Source organism: Macaca nemestrina, chromosome 1 (assembly GCF_043159975.1).
Source record: "Macaca nemestrina isolate mMacNem1 chromosome 1, mMacNem.hap1, whole genome shotgun sequence".
NCBI lineage: Eukaryota > Metazoa > Chordata > Mammalia > Primates > Cercopithecidae > Macaca > Macaca nemestrina.
In genome coordinates, this window is record NC_092125.1 from 206,547,627 (window position 1) to 206,561,240 (window position 13,614).

The following is a 13,614-nucleotide window of genomic DNA, read 5'->3' on the forward strand; positions in this document are numbered from 1 at the left end:
TACGAGGTTTTACACTCTCTTCGGTGAGTTTTCCCTACTTTGAACTTAGGAGTCCGTTTGCCTTAATCTCTGCCCCCCACTTCACTTGGTTTGCACCCCGCTGTTTACTCGGATTGCGGAAGTCGCCCGGGTGGAGCTCCGGGGAGGGTACCCGTGAGTACGTCTTTTGCGTAGTTATTTAACTGGCATTTTACTCAGGCCAATGGAATGCCCCGAAGCCCCGGGTGGGTTGGGCAGTGAACCAATCAGGGCCATTGGCGGGGTGTGGCTGCGTCCCAGGGCGGGGAATACCGTAATGGCGGACACGGGCCGGGCGAGCGCAGCTGGGGGCGTAGCGCGCTGAGGGGGGTCCGGCCGTGTGGCAGCCCGCTAGGCGGTCCGCGGGAGCACACTCTGTGCGGAGACTGTGCGGCCGGCCGGCCTTTCCTGTCGCTGACGGCGACTGCGGGAGGCCAGGTGAGCAACAAGTCCCCTTGGGTAGACCCCGCCGGGAGGCGCGGGCCCCGGCCGGGCCGCTCCTCCCGAGCCGCAGGGTTCCGGGGGAGTGGGTGCCGCGACTCTCACTGCGGAGTGGCAGAGGCTGGGCGAGTGGTCAGCGCGGGGTGGTGTCTTAGTCCACCCCACCCCCTCAGGGAGGGAGGGAGTGACCCGGAGTCCCCTTCCGAAACTTGGAGGGGTCCGCAAGTCTGAGGGACTACGAGTGTCCCGACCTGACCTGGTTCTGCCATCAGCTCCCTGTGTGATCTTGAGCAAGTCACTTTCCTCTCTAGGCCTTAGTTTCCCCATGTGTAAAACGAGGGTTTCGTCGGCAGATGTATGTACAGGAGTTGGGTCCCAGCTGTTGTCTGAGATCTTGGACAAGTTCTTCCCCAGGCTGAGCCTCAGTTTCCATCTCTGGACCACGAAGTAACTGAGGTGCTCGTTGAGGCCCCGACCTGCTAAATATTGAGGAGCGGGAGGAGGGCACTGTGTGTGTGTGTGTAAGAGTGCGTGTGGGTGTGTGCGCGTACAGGATGGTCTGCAGAGTAAGGAGGAGAGTTGTCTAAAGGGGCTATTCCAAGGAGGACGTGGGTGCTACCCAGACCATGATGGGGTGAGTTGGGGTCCTCTTGGTTCTCCAGGAACGCTAGAGCCTCTGAGAGGGGAAGTTTTAATACGGTTGTCCATAGAACCAGAGAAGAGGAAGGACTCCTTGGAGCCCCAAGGGGCTCTGATTGGAATTTAGGTCCAGAAATCAGGAGGGTTAGAAGGAGGAGGAAGAACTTTTATGGCAGCCCTACTAGGTGCCAACCCTCGCTTAGGCCTATGAACTTTTACAGTGACCCTTGAGAATTTACACATAAGGAAACTAAGTTTCAGAGGAGTTAAGTAACTTGCCCAAGGTCACACAGTAAAGGGCAGAGGTTACTTAACTAAATTGTTTCCTCTCAGAATCTCTAGGCAAGGGGGAAGTCACTGCCCACTTAAAAGATAGTGTTAGGGAAGTTTGCCTTGTTGCAGATTGGGGCAGAGGTCTGGCCCCAGGTATGTGATTTGACTTCTGGCATGGGGACAGTCTTGATCTCTGGAAGGTTAATTGTAAGTCCAGCCCCTTTATCCAGTCTGTAAGTTGGAAAGAACTATTTGTAAGTCGTAAAAGTCACTTTGAAGTGTGTCAGATCCTCAGAGAGCTCCATTTGAATCCTGGTGGGGTTGCCTGTAGAAGAAAGTTCAGCAGCTGTTAGTGTGTAGACTAGACTTTGGTTCAGGGTGGTGCTAGCCCATTCACTTTTCTCCTCCATCAGAGGGCCACATTTTCTTGGGATGGGAGAAATTTCCCATTTTTTAGTTCAAATTTCTTTGGATTTCTTGGGGTGAAAGGTTCAGTAGCCCGCCTCTGATTAAGCTTAATACCCCTTTCTTTGTGCAACCTGTTATTTGACTTCTAATGAGTGAAGATTGTGGATCTGAGGTAGTTGGGTACAATAACTTGCTGCCCTTAATTTTTCCAAACCTCAGAGCTTTTGATTAATCAGAGTGGTAGGAATGGCTATGGGTATTGTTCTCATATGTGAATGGTGGAGAAGAAAACTGGAAGAGGAAGTTGCTGAGAAAAAGGGCGTTTCTTAGCAGTGGAGCCAGTATGTATTTCTTTGTTTGAAATTCTAAAACCAGAAAAGCAGCAACTAAAGGAGGAAGGAAGGAAAGAACTGTGAAACTCTTTTTCCCGTTCAAATATCTTTAAGAACTGTTCCTGTCTCTAGCCATGTCCCAGGCTCTACTTTCATAGAAAAAGTCAATTGTAATTTGTTCAGTTTTCTTCTAGAATGAAATAATTTTAAATCTTAAAACCTCTGAGAATAATTGTTTAAAAATCAGAGCATTTTATTGAGTAAGTTATTTACAGTGGATTGTTCTTTTTCTCAGCATATTACTAATTCGGTCTTATATATAAAATATATAATATATAATAAAAATATATAATATAAAATAAATATATATAAATATAAATATGTAACATATACAATATATATTATAAATCATATATGAATTTATATATAATACATAAATGTCATATATCATAAAATATATAATATAAAAAATTTATATATAATATATAAATATATATTATATATAAAAATATATAAAACTTATAGTATATAATATATAATACATATAATATATAAAAATATATGTATTACATATAACAAATATATATATATATATCTGTCACCCAGGCTGGAACGCAGTGGCGTGAGCTCGGCTCACTACAACCTTTGCCTCCCGGGTTTGAGCAATTCTCCTGCCTCAGCCTCCCAAGTATCTGGGACTACAGGCATGCAACCCCACGCCTGGCTAATTTTTGTATTTTTTAGTAGAGATGGGGTTTTGCCATGTTGGCCAGGCTGGTCTCAAACTCCTGACCTCAGTTGATCCACCTGCTGCGGCCTCCCGAAGTGCTGGGATTACAGGCGTGAGCTGCCGCGCCCGACTGAGTCTTTGGCTGTATTTTAACTGTGATTTCAACCTAAGGAATTGATTTAGATATTACAGGATGCAAATATCACCATCACTTGAAAAACACATAATAATGTGTTTGGCTTTTGACACGTTAAGTCTTTTTTTTTCTTTTTTTTTTCTTTTGAGACAGAATCTTGCTCTGTTGCCCAGGCTGGAGTGCAGAGTGATCTCAGCTCACTGCAAGCTCCGCCTCCTGGGTTCATGCTATTCTTCTGCTTCAGCCTCCTGAGTAGCTGGGACTACAGGCGCCCGCCACCACGCCCAGCTAATTTTTTGTATTTTTAGTAGAGATGGGGTTTCACAGTGTTAGCCTGGATGGTCTCCATCTCCTGACCTCTGATCCGCCCGCTTTGGCCTCCCAAAGTGCTGGGATTACAGACGTGAGCCACCGCGCCTGGCCTGACATGTTAAGTCTTTTTATGCTTTATTTTCCAGGATTGTGTGTACATGATAGTTGTGAAGACCCTGAATTTATTGCACGTGAAGCTCTATTAATACATTAATTCTCAATGTGTTGTATTTTCTGTAAAATAATTAATCTTACTTGGTATACCAGTTCACAGTACCTTATTCAAAATCCTTGGCGCCAAAAAAAAAGTTATTGGGACCAAATGTATATCCGAATATAAAAATTTTTGGATTTTTGGGTTTTGGAAAATAAATATGATACTATGTGTTATGTAATACCCCAGAGAGGTCAGGGCAGCACTTTTTAAATCAGATGCATTATTATTTCTGTAGTAAAATGTCTGGATGTTCATACTAACTGGGATAAATAAATACTGCACTATTATTAGCCTTAAGTCATTTCTTGTCAGGTTTTGCCTCCAAATGAATAATGAAAAACCTATTTTTCACAGCCTTTGTATTTTGGAGATAAAGTGAAGGGATTTTAGATCTCTATAGGAAAAACTTACATGACAGGCCGGGCATGGTGGCTCAAGCCTGTAATCCCAGCACTTTGGAGGCCAAGGCGGGCGGATCACGAGGTCAGGAGTTCAAGACCAGCCTGACCAACATGGTGAAACCCCGTCTCTACTAAAAATACAAAAATTAGCCGGGTGTGGTGGCGCCCGCCTGTAATCCCAGCTATTCAGGAGGCTGAAGCAGGAGAATCACTTGAACCCAGGAGGTGGAGGTTGCAGTGAGCTGAGATCACACTACTGCACTCTAGCCTGGGAGACAGAGCGAGACTCTGTCTCAAAAAAACAAACAAAATTACATGATAACAAGAGCAATTACAAGGAAAAATATTGTATAGCCCAGCTAATTTCAAAGTCATGGGTCCTAAAAATAATATTACATAGAAGACACCTTTTTTTGTTTCTGTCATACAGAAATCTTACTGTGATTAAAATGTGCCTGATAAGCATTTTTCCTTATCTTACTGTGATTAAAATGTGCCTGATAAGCATTTTTCCTTAAGTACCACAATTTATCTTTTAATATCTTCACTGGTCTCTGAAATGTTAGAATGACACCCTCCACCTCTTTTATTTTATTTTATTTTATTTTTTATTTATTTATTTATTTTTTTTTGAGACGGAGTCTCACGCTGTTGCCCAGGCTGGAGTGCAGTGGCGCGATCTCGGCTCACTGCAAGCTCCGCCTCCCGGGTTCCCGCCATTCTCCTGCCTCAGCCTCCTGAGTAGCTGGGACTACAGGCGCCCGCCACCGCGCCCGGCTAATTTTTTGTATTTTTAGTAGAGACGGGGTTTCACTGTGGTCTCGATCTCCTGACCTTGTGATCCGCCCGCCTCGGCCTCCCAAAGTGCTGGGATTACAGGCTTGAGCCACCGCGCTCGGCCCACCTCTTTTATTTTTAATTTTTAAATTTTTATTTCTTTTATTTTCTTTTTTTCTTTTTTTAAACAGTAGAGATGGGCTTTCGAAATGTTGCCCAGGCTGGTCTCAAACTTCTGGCCTCAAGTGTTCTTCCCACCTTGACCTCCCAAAGTGTTGAGATTACAAGTGTGAGACTTCACGCCCTGCCCCCACCTCTTATTTAAATAGTAATTTGTAGGGTCTTTGCTCATCATTTTTTTGTGTAGCATTTAAGAGAATTGTACTTTTTGCATATAATTCAGAGAAAAACAAATCAAATGCAGATCTGTAGATTCATGTTTGCCAATTTTTTTTTTTTTTTTTTTTTGAGACGGAGTTTCGCTCTTGTTGCCTAGGCTGGAGTACAGTGGTGCAGTCTCGGCTTACTGCAACCTCTGCCTCTTGGGTTCAAACGATTCTCCTGCCTCAGCCTCCTGAGTAGCTGGGATTACAGGCATCTGCCACCACGCCCGGCTAATTTTTGTATTCTCCAAGTTGGCCAGACTGGTCCCAAATTCTTTTTTTTTTTTTTTTTTTGAGACGGAGTCTCGCTCTGTCGCCCGGGCTGGAGTGCAGTGGCCGGATCTCAGCTCACTGCAAGCTCCGCCTCCCAGGTTTACGCCATTCTCCTGCCTCAGCCTCCCGAGTAGCTGGGACTACAGGCGCCCGCCACCTCGCCCGGCTAGTTTTTTGTATTTTTTATTAGAGACGGGGTTTCACGGTGTTCGCCAGGATGGTCTTGATCTCCTGACCTCGTGATCCGCCCGTCTCGGCCTCCCAAAGTGCTGGGATTACAGGCTTGAGCCACCGCGCCCGGCCTGGTCCCAAATTCTTGACCTCAGATGATCCACCCACCTCGGCTCCCCAAAGTGCTGGGATTACAGGCATTAGCCACCGCGCGTGGCCATGTTTGCCAAATTTTAAAGCTGATTTTTTTCCTTTAGAGTACTCTTTTTTTCTGAGATGGAGTCTCGCTCTGTCGTCCAGACTGGAGTGTAGCGGCACGATCTTGGCTCACTGCAACCTCCACCTCCCGGGTTCACGCCATTCTCCTGCCTCAGCCTCCTGAGCAGCTGGGACTACAGGTGCCGCCACCATGCCCAGCTAATTTTTTTTTTTTTTGTATTTTTAGTAGAGACAGGGTTTCACCTTGTTAGCCAGGATGGTCTTGATCTCCTGACCTCGTGATCCGCCTGCCTCGGCCTCCCACAGTGCTGGGATTACAGGTGTGAGCCACCGTACCCAGCCTAGATAGTATGAGGTAAAAACTGTGGATGAGATTTGGGTCAAAATTTTGTTTACTTTTAATTTATGAAACTTCCACAATTTGCACATCTTGGTGTAAGGAGTTTACTAAAATACATTTAATTTTGAGTATTTTTATTTTAAGTGTATGCTATATGAGAAACTTCTGTTTACCAGCCATATGAATTTGGGTGGTTTCTTTAAATGGCCAAGGGCCTCTACTAGCACATTTTCAATAACTCAGGCTACTCTTAGTTTTCTCGGACATCTCTACTGTAGAGTGAGATGGACTGGTATTGTTGGAGGATGAAGAATTATTTTTTCTCTTTAGAAGAAAGCCCCATGACAGCATGGATTTATGGAATTCTGTCCTTTAAGAAACCACGTAGTTGCCTGGTTTGAGGGCCTGAATTCATCTACCTACTTGGGGTGGCTCCATAGTTCCTAAGAATGGTACCTTCACTGTCTTGGAGATACAAGGGATGAGAAGCTGTATCCAGAGTTGCAGGAGTATGATTGGACTTGGGAATGGGAAAAATTATTATTGTTATTATTTGAGACAGGGTCTCACTCTGTTGCCCTGGCTTGAGTGCAGTGGCAGTATCACAGCTCATTCACTGCAGCCTCAACCTCCTACGCTCAAGCAGTCCTCCTCTTGCCTTAGCCTTTCAAATAGCTGAGACTATAGGTGCGTGCTACTATGCCCACCTAATTTTTAAGATTTTTTAGAGATGAGGTCTCACTATGTTGCACAGGCTGGTCTTAAACTGAGCTCAAGCCATCCTGCTGCCTTGGCCCCCTAAAGTGCTGGGATTACAGGCATAAGCATAAGCCACCATGCCCAGACCCCTCACCCCCTTTTTTTTGTTGTTACATGAGATGGAATCTCACTCTGCCGCCCATGCTGGAGTGCAGTGGCGTGATCTCGGCTCACTGTAACCTCTGCCTCCCTCGTTCAAGGGATTCTACTGCCTCAGCCTCCCTAGTAGCAGCTGGGATTACAGGTACGCGCCACTATGCCTGGCTAATTTTGGTTTTTTGTTTTTTATTCCGAGACGGAGTTTTGCTCTTGCTGCCCAGGCTGGAACAATGGCACGATCTCGGCTCACTGCAACTTCTGCCTTCCAGGTTCAAGGCAAGTCTCCTGCCTCAGCCTTCCCAGTAGCTGGGATTACAGGCATGTGACACCATGCCTGGCTAATTTTTGTGTTTTTAGTAGAGATGGGGTTTCACTGTGTTGGTCAGGCTGTTCTTGAACGCCTGACCTCAGGTTATCTGCCCACCTCAGACTCCCAAATTGCTGGGATTACAGGCGTGAGCCACTACGCTTGACCTAATTTTGTGTTTTTAGTAGAGACGGGGTTTCACCATGTTCACCAGGCTGATCTTGAACTCTTGACCTTAAGTGATTTGCCCACTTCGGCCTTCCAAAGTACTGGGATTACAGGTGTGAGATGCTAATAATGCTTTAATATGGCCTCTGTATTGTGCTTCATTCTTGTGTGCTCCTCTTCCATTTCATGGTCAGACCAGGAATACTTAAGCAGCATCCTTGGTCTCTACTCACTGGATGACTGGATGCCAGTAGCACGCCCCTGCCCCAGTTGTGATAACCAGAAATGTCTCCAGATATTGTCTCTTTTATCCTGGGGGGATAGATTTCCCCCTGTTGAGAGCTACTGTATCAATAGGGGTAGAAGTGGTAGAACAATAGAGGAAAGTGATTATAGATGTCCTCAAGTGCATGTTCTCCTTTTTCTCCTTTTTTTCTGGTAATGCAATTCCTGTCTCTGACTTTGGATAAGAAAATGAGAAAAATCAGGAGGTGACCACTTAAAAATAGCCCCATTATTTTTATTCTGTTCAAATTTTATTTTATTTGGTTTAAATATATTAGAGCAGGGCAGATAGCTGAATTATTTATGCAGATCTAGGTAAATTTAATTTCTACCACTGATTAATATTAGATGGAGTAAAGAACTACTGGAATATTATTACCTACCTTGCATGAAAGACTGTTTCTCACAAAAGCTCATAGCTGAAAAGTTGAACACCTAAAGGATAACCAGCACTGCTTATATAAAGAACTTGCCAGAACTTGTCAGGATTCTTTGCTAATTTTTGAGCTTCATGGCTAAGATGTATCTCTTGATGTCCCTGCATAGACACTTTATAACTCCAAAAAGCATGTTTAGAATGGGCATGCTTTTCTAAGCTCAGTATTTTTTGTGACAGGCGGATTGGTCAAGGTAGTGGTCCTTGGTTCCTCTGGGCATTCATAAATTAATGACAAGGTAGTGGTAACATTTGAAGACTTAATTCTCTTTTGGCCAACTCTATACAATATAACATTATAATCATTCATGTCTTAGTCACCATTAAGGTAAAGTTGAATGAGTGTTTTTTCCCCATTCTGTTTGAAGTTATGAATGGTACTTTACAGAATTCAAATGTATAGTTATGAATAGTATCTCAGAATAGTTACCATTTATGCAAATGAAACACACTTCTTAACTTAGAAACCAAACAGAATTGAATTAGAAAAGAGAAGAATAGAAACAAGAATTGTTGAATGCTTGCTGAAGAAATAATGTTCAGATATAGAAGTATCTCAGAAAAATTTGCTTTTCATCATGATTTCCACAAACTAATAAACAATTTGAGATTGATAGGAGACGCTATTAAACTGCCTGTGATATTTCTTTTCAAGCTCTGTTTTTCTTTCTGGTAAAATACGGAGAAGTCTGAGATGTACTCTCAGCTGTAAGATTAATTCCATTTGAACAAAATAGTTTCTTTTTTTTTCTTTTTTTTTTTTGAGACGGAGTCTTGCTTTGTCGCCCAGGCTGGAGTGCAATGGCCCGATGATCTTAGCTCACTGCAGCCTCTGCGCAAGCCCTCCCCACCCACCGCGGGCTCAAGCAATTCTCCTGCCTCTGCCTCCTGAGCTGAGTAGCTGGGATTACAGGTGCCCCACGCCTGGCTAATTTTTGTATTTTTAGTAGAGACGGGGTTTTGTCACGTTGACCAGGCTGGTCTTGAACTCCTGGCCTCAAGTGATCCGCCCACCTCTGCTTCCCAAAGTGCTGGGATTACAGGCGTGAGCCACTGTGCGTGGCCCCAAGTTGTTTATTTTGAGAATACAGAAAGCCTTTTGAGAAAAAGCAGTGGTTTGACTCATTTCCAATTTGAGTGAATATGTGTATGTGTATACACACATGCATTATTTTTTTTTCATACGGAGTCTCCCTCTGTTGCCCAGGATGGAGTGCAGTGGTACGATCTCAGCTTACTGCAACCTCTGCCTCCCAGGTTCAAGTGATTCTTCTGCCTCAACCTCCTAAGCAGCTGGGACTACAGGCGCATGCCACCATGCCTGGCTAATTTTTTTTTTAGTAGAGACCAGGTTTCACCGTGTTAGCTGGGATGGTCTCAATCTCCTGACCTCCATACATGCATTTTTGGTTTTTTTTTTTTTTTGAGACGGAATCTCACTCTGTCGCCTAGGCTGGAGTGTAGTGGCGCGATCTCGGCCCACCGCAAGCTCTGCCTCCCGGGTTCACGCCGTTCTCTGCCTCAGCCTTCCAAGTAGCTGTGACTATATGCGCCCGCCACAACACCCGGCTAAATTTTTGTATTTTTAGTAGAGATGGGGTTTCACCATGTTATCCCAGATGGTCTCGATCTCCTGACCTCGTGATCCACCTGCCTTGGCATCCCAAAGTGCTGGGATCACAGGTGTGAGCCACCGCGCCCAGCCTTATTTTATTTTTATTTTATTTTTTTTGAGAGGGAGTCTCATTCTGTTTCCAGGCTGGAGTGCAGTGGTACGATCTCAGCTCATTGTAACCTCTGCCTCCCGGGTTCAAGCAATTCTCGTGCCTTAGCCCTCTTGAGTAGCTGGGATTACAGGTGCCTGCCACCACACTTGGCTAATTTTTGTATTTTAGTAGAGCCGGCACTTCACCGTGTTGGCCAGGCTGATCTTGAACTCCTGACCTCAAGTGATCTGCCCACCTCGGCCTCCTAAAGTGCTGGGATTACAGACATGAGCCTCCACTCCTGGCCATAGTACTCAGTTTTAAAAGTTTGCTCTTTTTTTTTTTTTTCTTTTTTTTTTTTTGAGAAAGAGTCTCACTCTGTCACCCGGGCTGGAGTACAGTGGTGCGATCTCGGCTCACTGCAAGCTGCACTTACCGGGTTCATGCCATTCTCCTGCCTCAGCCTCCTGAGTAGCTGGGACTACAGGCGCCCGCTACCATGCCCGGCTAAGTTTTTGTATTTTTAGTAGAGATGGGGTTTCACCGTGTTAGCCAGGATGGTCTCGATCTCCTGAGCTTGTGATCCACCCGCCTCGGCCTCCTGGGATTACAGGTGTGAGCCACTGTGCCTGGCAAAAAGTTTGCTCTTAAATCAGGTCTTGAGAAATTTTGTTTAACTGTGAAGAAGAAGGTTTTGGGTCATGCCTATTGATACTCCTTTTCATTCACAGTTGGGAACTATAAGTGAATTTCCCTTTGTAGAATATTGATAGTCTTTAAAGAATAGTATTTCTGAATACCAAACACATCTGTGGAATTATGAGAATTAGAAGACTAACTTCTTCCCTCTCTTTACTTTTAAAGTTCCTTCAGCATTCATTGGATGGAAATTTGCAGAGCACAGTGCTCCACTTTGTTGTATTCCATTACAGTTAGTCCCTAGCACTTGAGATATGTTAGTAGCTACAATTTTTTTTTTTTTTGAGACAGTCTTGCTCTTGTCACCCAGGCTGGAATGTAGTGGCGCCATCTCGGCTCACTGCAGCCTCTGCCTCCCTCGTTCCAGTGATTCTCCTGCCTCAGCCTCCTGAGGCTGAGACAAACCACAACTACTAATTTGCTTATTCTTACATCATATACTAGGATTATAAGCATGTGCCACCACATCCAGCTAATTTTTGTATTTTTAGTAGAAACGGGGTTTTACCATATTGGCCAGACTGGTCTTGAACTCCTGACCTCAGGTGATCCACCTGCCTCAGCCTCCCAAGATTTTTTTTTTTTTTTTTTTGAGATGGAATCTCACTCTGTCGCCTACCTGGGGTGCAGTGGCGCAGTCTTGGCTCACTGCAACCTCTGCCTCCTGGGTTCAAGCAATTCTCTTGCCTCAGCCTCCCGAATAGCTGGGATTACAGGTGCCTGCCACCACGCCTGGCTAATTTTTTGTGTTTTTAGTAGAGACGGGGTTTCACCGTGTTGGCTAGGGTGGTCTCGAACTCCTGACCTCGTGAGCCACCTGCCTTGGCCTCCCAAAGTGCTGGGATTACAGGCGTGAGCCACCATGCCCGGCCCTAGCCAAGATTTTTAGAGGTAAAACTTACATACAGTGAGATAGAAGTATATAATTAGATAAGTTTTTACAAATATAAACACCTATGCAGCCAACACCCACATCAAGAAACAGAACATTTTGGCTGGGCGCGGTGGCTCACACCTGTAATCCCAGCACTTCGGGAGGCTGAGGCGGGTGGATCACCCGAGGCTGGGAATTGGAGACCAGCCTGACCAACGTGGAGAAACCCCGTCTCTACTAAAAATACAAAAAATTATCTGGGTGTGGTGGCGGATGCCTGTAATCCCAGCTATTTGGGAGGCTGAGGCAGGAGACTCGCTTGAACCAGGGAGGCAGAGTTTGCAGTGAGCCGAGATCAGGCCATTGCACTCCAGCCTGGGCAACAAGAGCGAAACTCCATCTCAAAAAAAGAAATACAACATTTTTATAACCCTCCAAAGTTCCCTCCTTCCAGTTCCCCTTCCAGTCAATCTTCACCATTTTATAGGCAACCAATGTTCTGATTTCTGTCCCCACATATTAAATTTACCTGTTCTTGAATCATACAGTATGCACACTTTTGTGTCTGACTTTTTCTGTTCAACATAAAGTTTTTCACATTTGTCCATGTTGATGGGTATATGAACCCAACTCCTTTGATGCGTGTCTAGAGTTCTTTCCAACAAACCGCAGCTACTAATTTGCTTATTCTTACATCATATCCCTTTTTTTTTTTTTTTTTTTTGCTTTGCTATTTGCATGAAATTTATTTTCCACTTCTTTCTTTCTTTTTGAATTTTTTTTGGAGGCAGAGTCTTCCCTCTGTCCCCCAGGCTGGAGTGCAGTTTCAGGATCTCTGCTCGCTGCAACATCCACCTCCCGGATTCAAGCAGTTCTTCTGCCTCAGCCTTCCAAGTCTCTTTTTAGTAGAGATGGGGTTTCACCCTGTTGGCCAGGTTGGTCTTGAACTCTTGGTTTCAAGTGATCTACCTGCCTCAGCCTCCCAAAGTGCTGGGATTACAGGCGTGAGCCACCATGCCCGGCCTGCCTCCCATTTCTGATATCCTGGATTTATTTATTTAAAAAATCTCTTTAAAGTTACAAAAGTAATACTTGCTCATTGCAACAGATTATTTTTTGTTTTTTGAGACGAAGTCTCGCTCTGTCACCCAGGCTGGAGTGCAGTGGCATGATCTCTGCTCACTGCAACTTCTACCTCCCTGGTTCAAGTGATTCTCCTGCCTCAGCCCCTCGAGTAGCTGGGACTAAAGGCATGTGTCACCACGCCCAGCTAATTTTTATATTTTTAGTAGAGATGGGATTTCGCCATGTTGGCCAGGCTGGTGTCAGATTTCTGGCCTCATGTGATCTGCCAGCCTCAGCCTCCCAAAGTGCTGAGATTACAGGCATGAGCCACCGTGCCCAGTCATTGCCACAGATTATATAATCAGAAGTGAATAAAGAGTGAAAGTTTCCTGAGATTTATTTTTGTTTCTGCCTTTTCCCAATTATGAAAATAATGAGTGTTCTTTGTAAAAAAAATAAATAAATAAATTTTAAAAAAAAGATAATATGAAGCAGAAAATAGGTATCAGTCATTATCCTACCAGTTAGCATTTTGATACATTTTCCTCTCTCCCAGAACTTTGTTTACTACAGCTGAGAACATAGTTCAGGGATTTTTAGGTTTCTCTTTTTAGGTTTGTCACCTCCTCATTAATCAGTTCATGTTATTTCAGTGTTCATACTTTGGGCCACCCTAAATCTGACTAGCTGTTGGTACCATGGCTGGCTTGGCCTAATGGGGCACTTCTTTTTTTTTTTTTGAGACAGAGTCTTGTCTATCACCCAGGCTGGAGTGCAGTGGCATGATCCTCTGCTCACTGCAACCTCCGCCTCCTGGGTTCAAGCGATTCTCCTGCTTCAGCCTCCTAAGTAGCTGGGATTAAAGGCACCCGCCATCATGCCCGGGTAATTTTTGTATTTTTAGTAGAGACGGGGTTTCGCCATGTTGGCCAGGCTGGTCTCGAACTCCTGACCTCAGGTGATTCACCCGCCTCGGCCTCCCAAAGTGCTGGGATTGGAGGTGTGAGCCGCCGTGCCCGGCAATTGGGCACTTTTTTTTTTTAACATTTACTGTACACTCCTTTGGCTGGGTGTGGTGGCTCATGCCTGTAATCCCAGCACTTTGGGAGGCCAAGGAGGGCAGATTGCTTGAGGCCAAGAATTTGA

General features: G+C 44.9%; 1 protein-coding gene across 2 annotated transcripts in view; it reads left to right on the plus strand.

Annotated features, from left to right (window-relative positions):
• Window positions 1-273: 273 nt before the first annotated feature.
• LOC105494538 (WASP family member 2) overlaps window positions 274-13,614 on the plus strand; it is a 93,788-nt gene continuing 80,447 nt past the window's right edge. Inside the window, exon 1 of one of the 2 annotated variants that reach the window (XM_011763049.3) lies at window positions 274-456. The gene's annotated coding sequence lies outside the window, so the exon portion shown is untranslated. Of the gene's footprint in view, window positions 457-621; window positions 1,094-13,614 lie in introns of those variants that run through there. The other variant, XM_071097835.1, reaches the window with a different exon arrangement.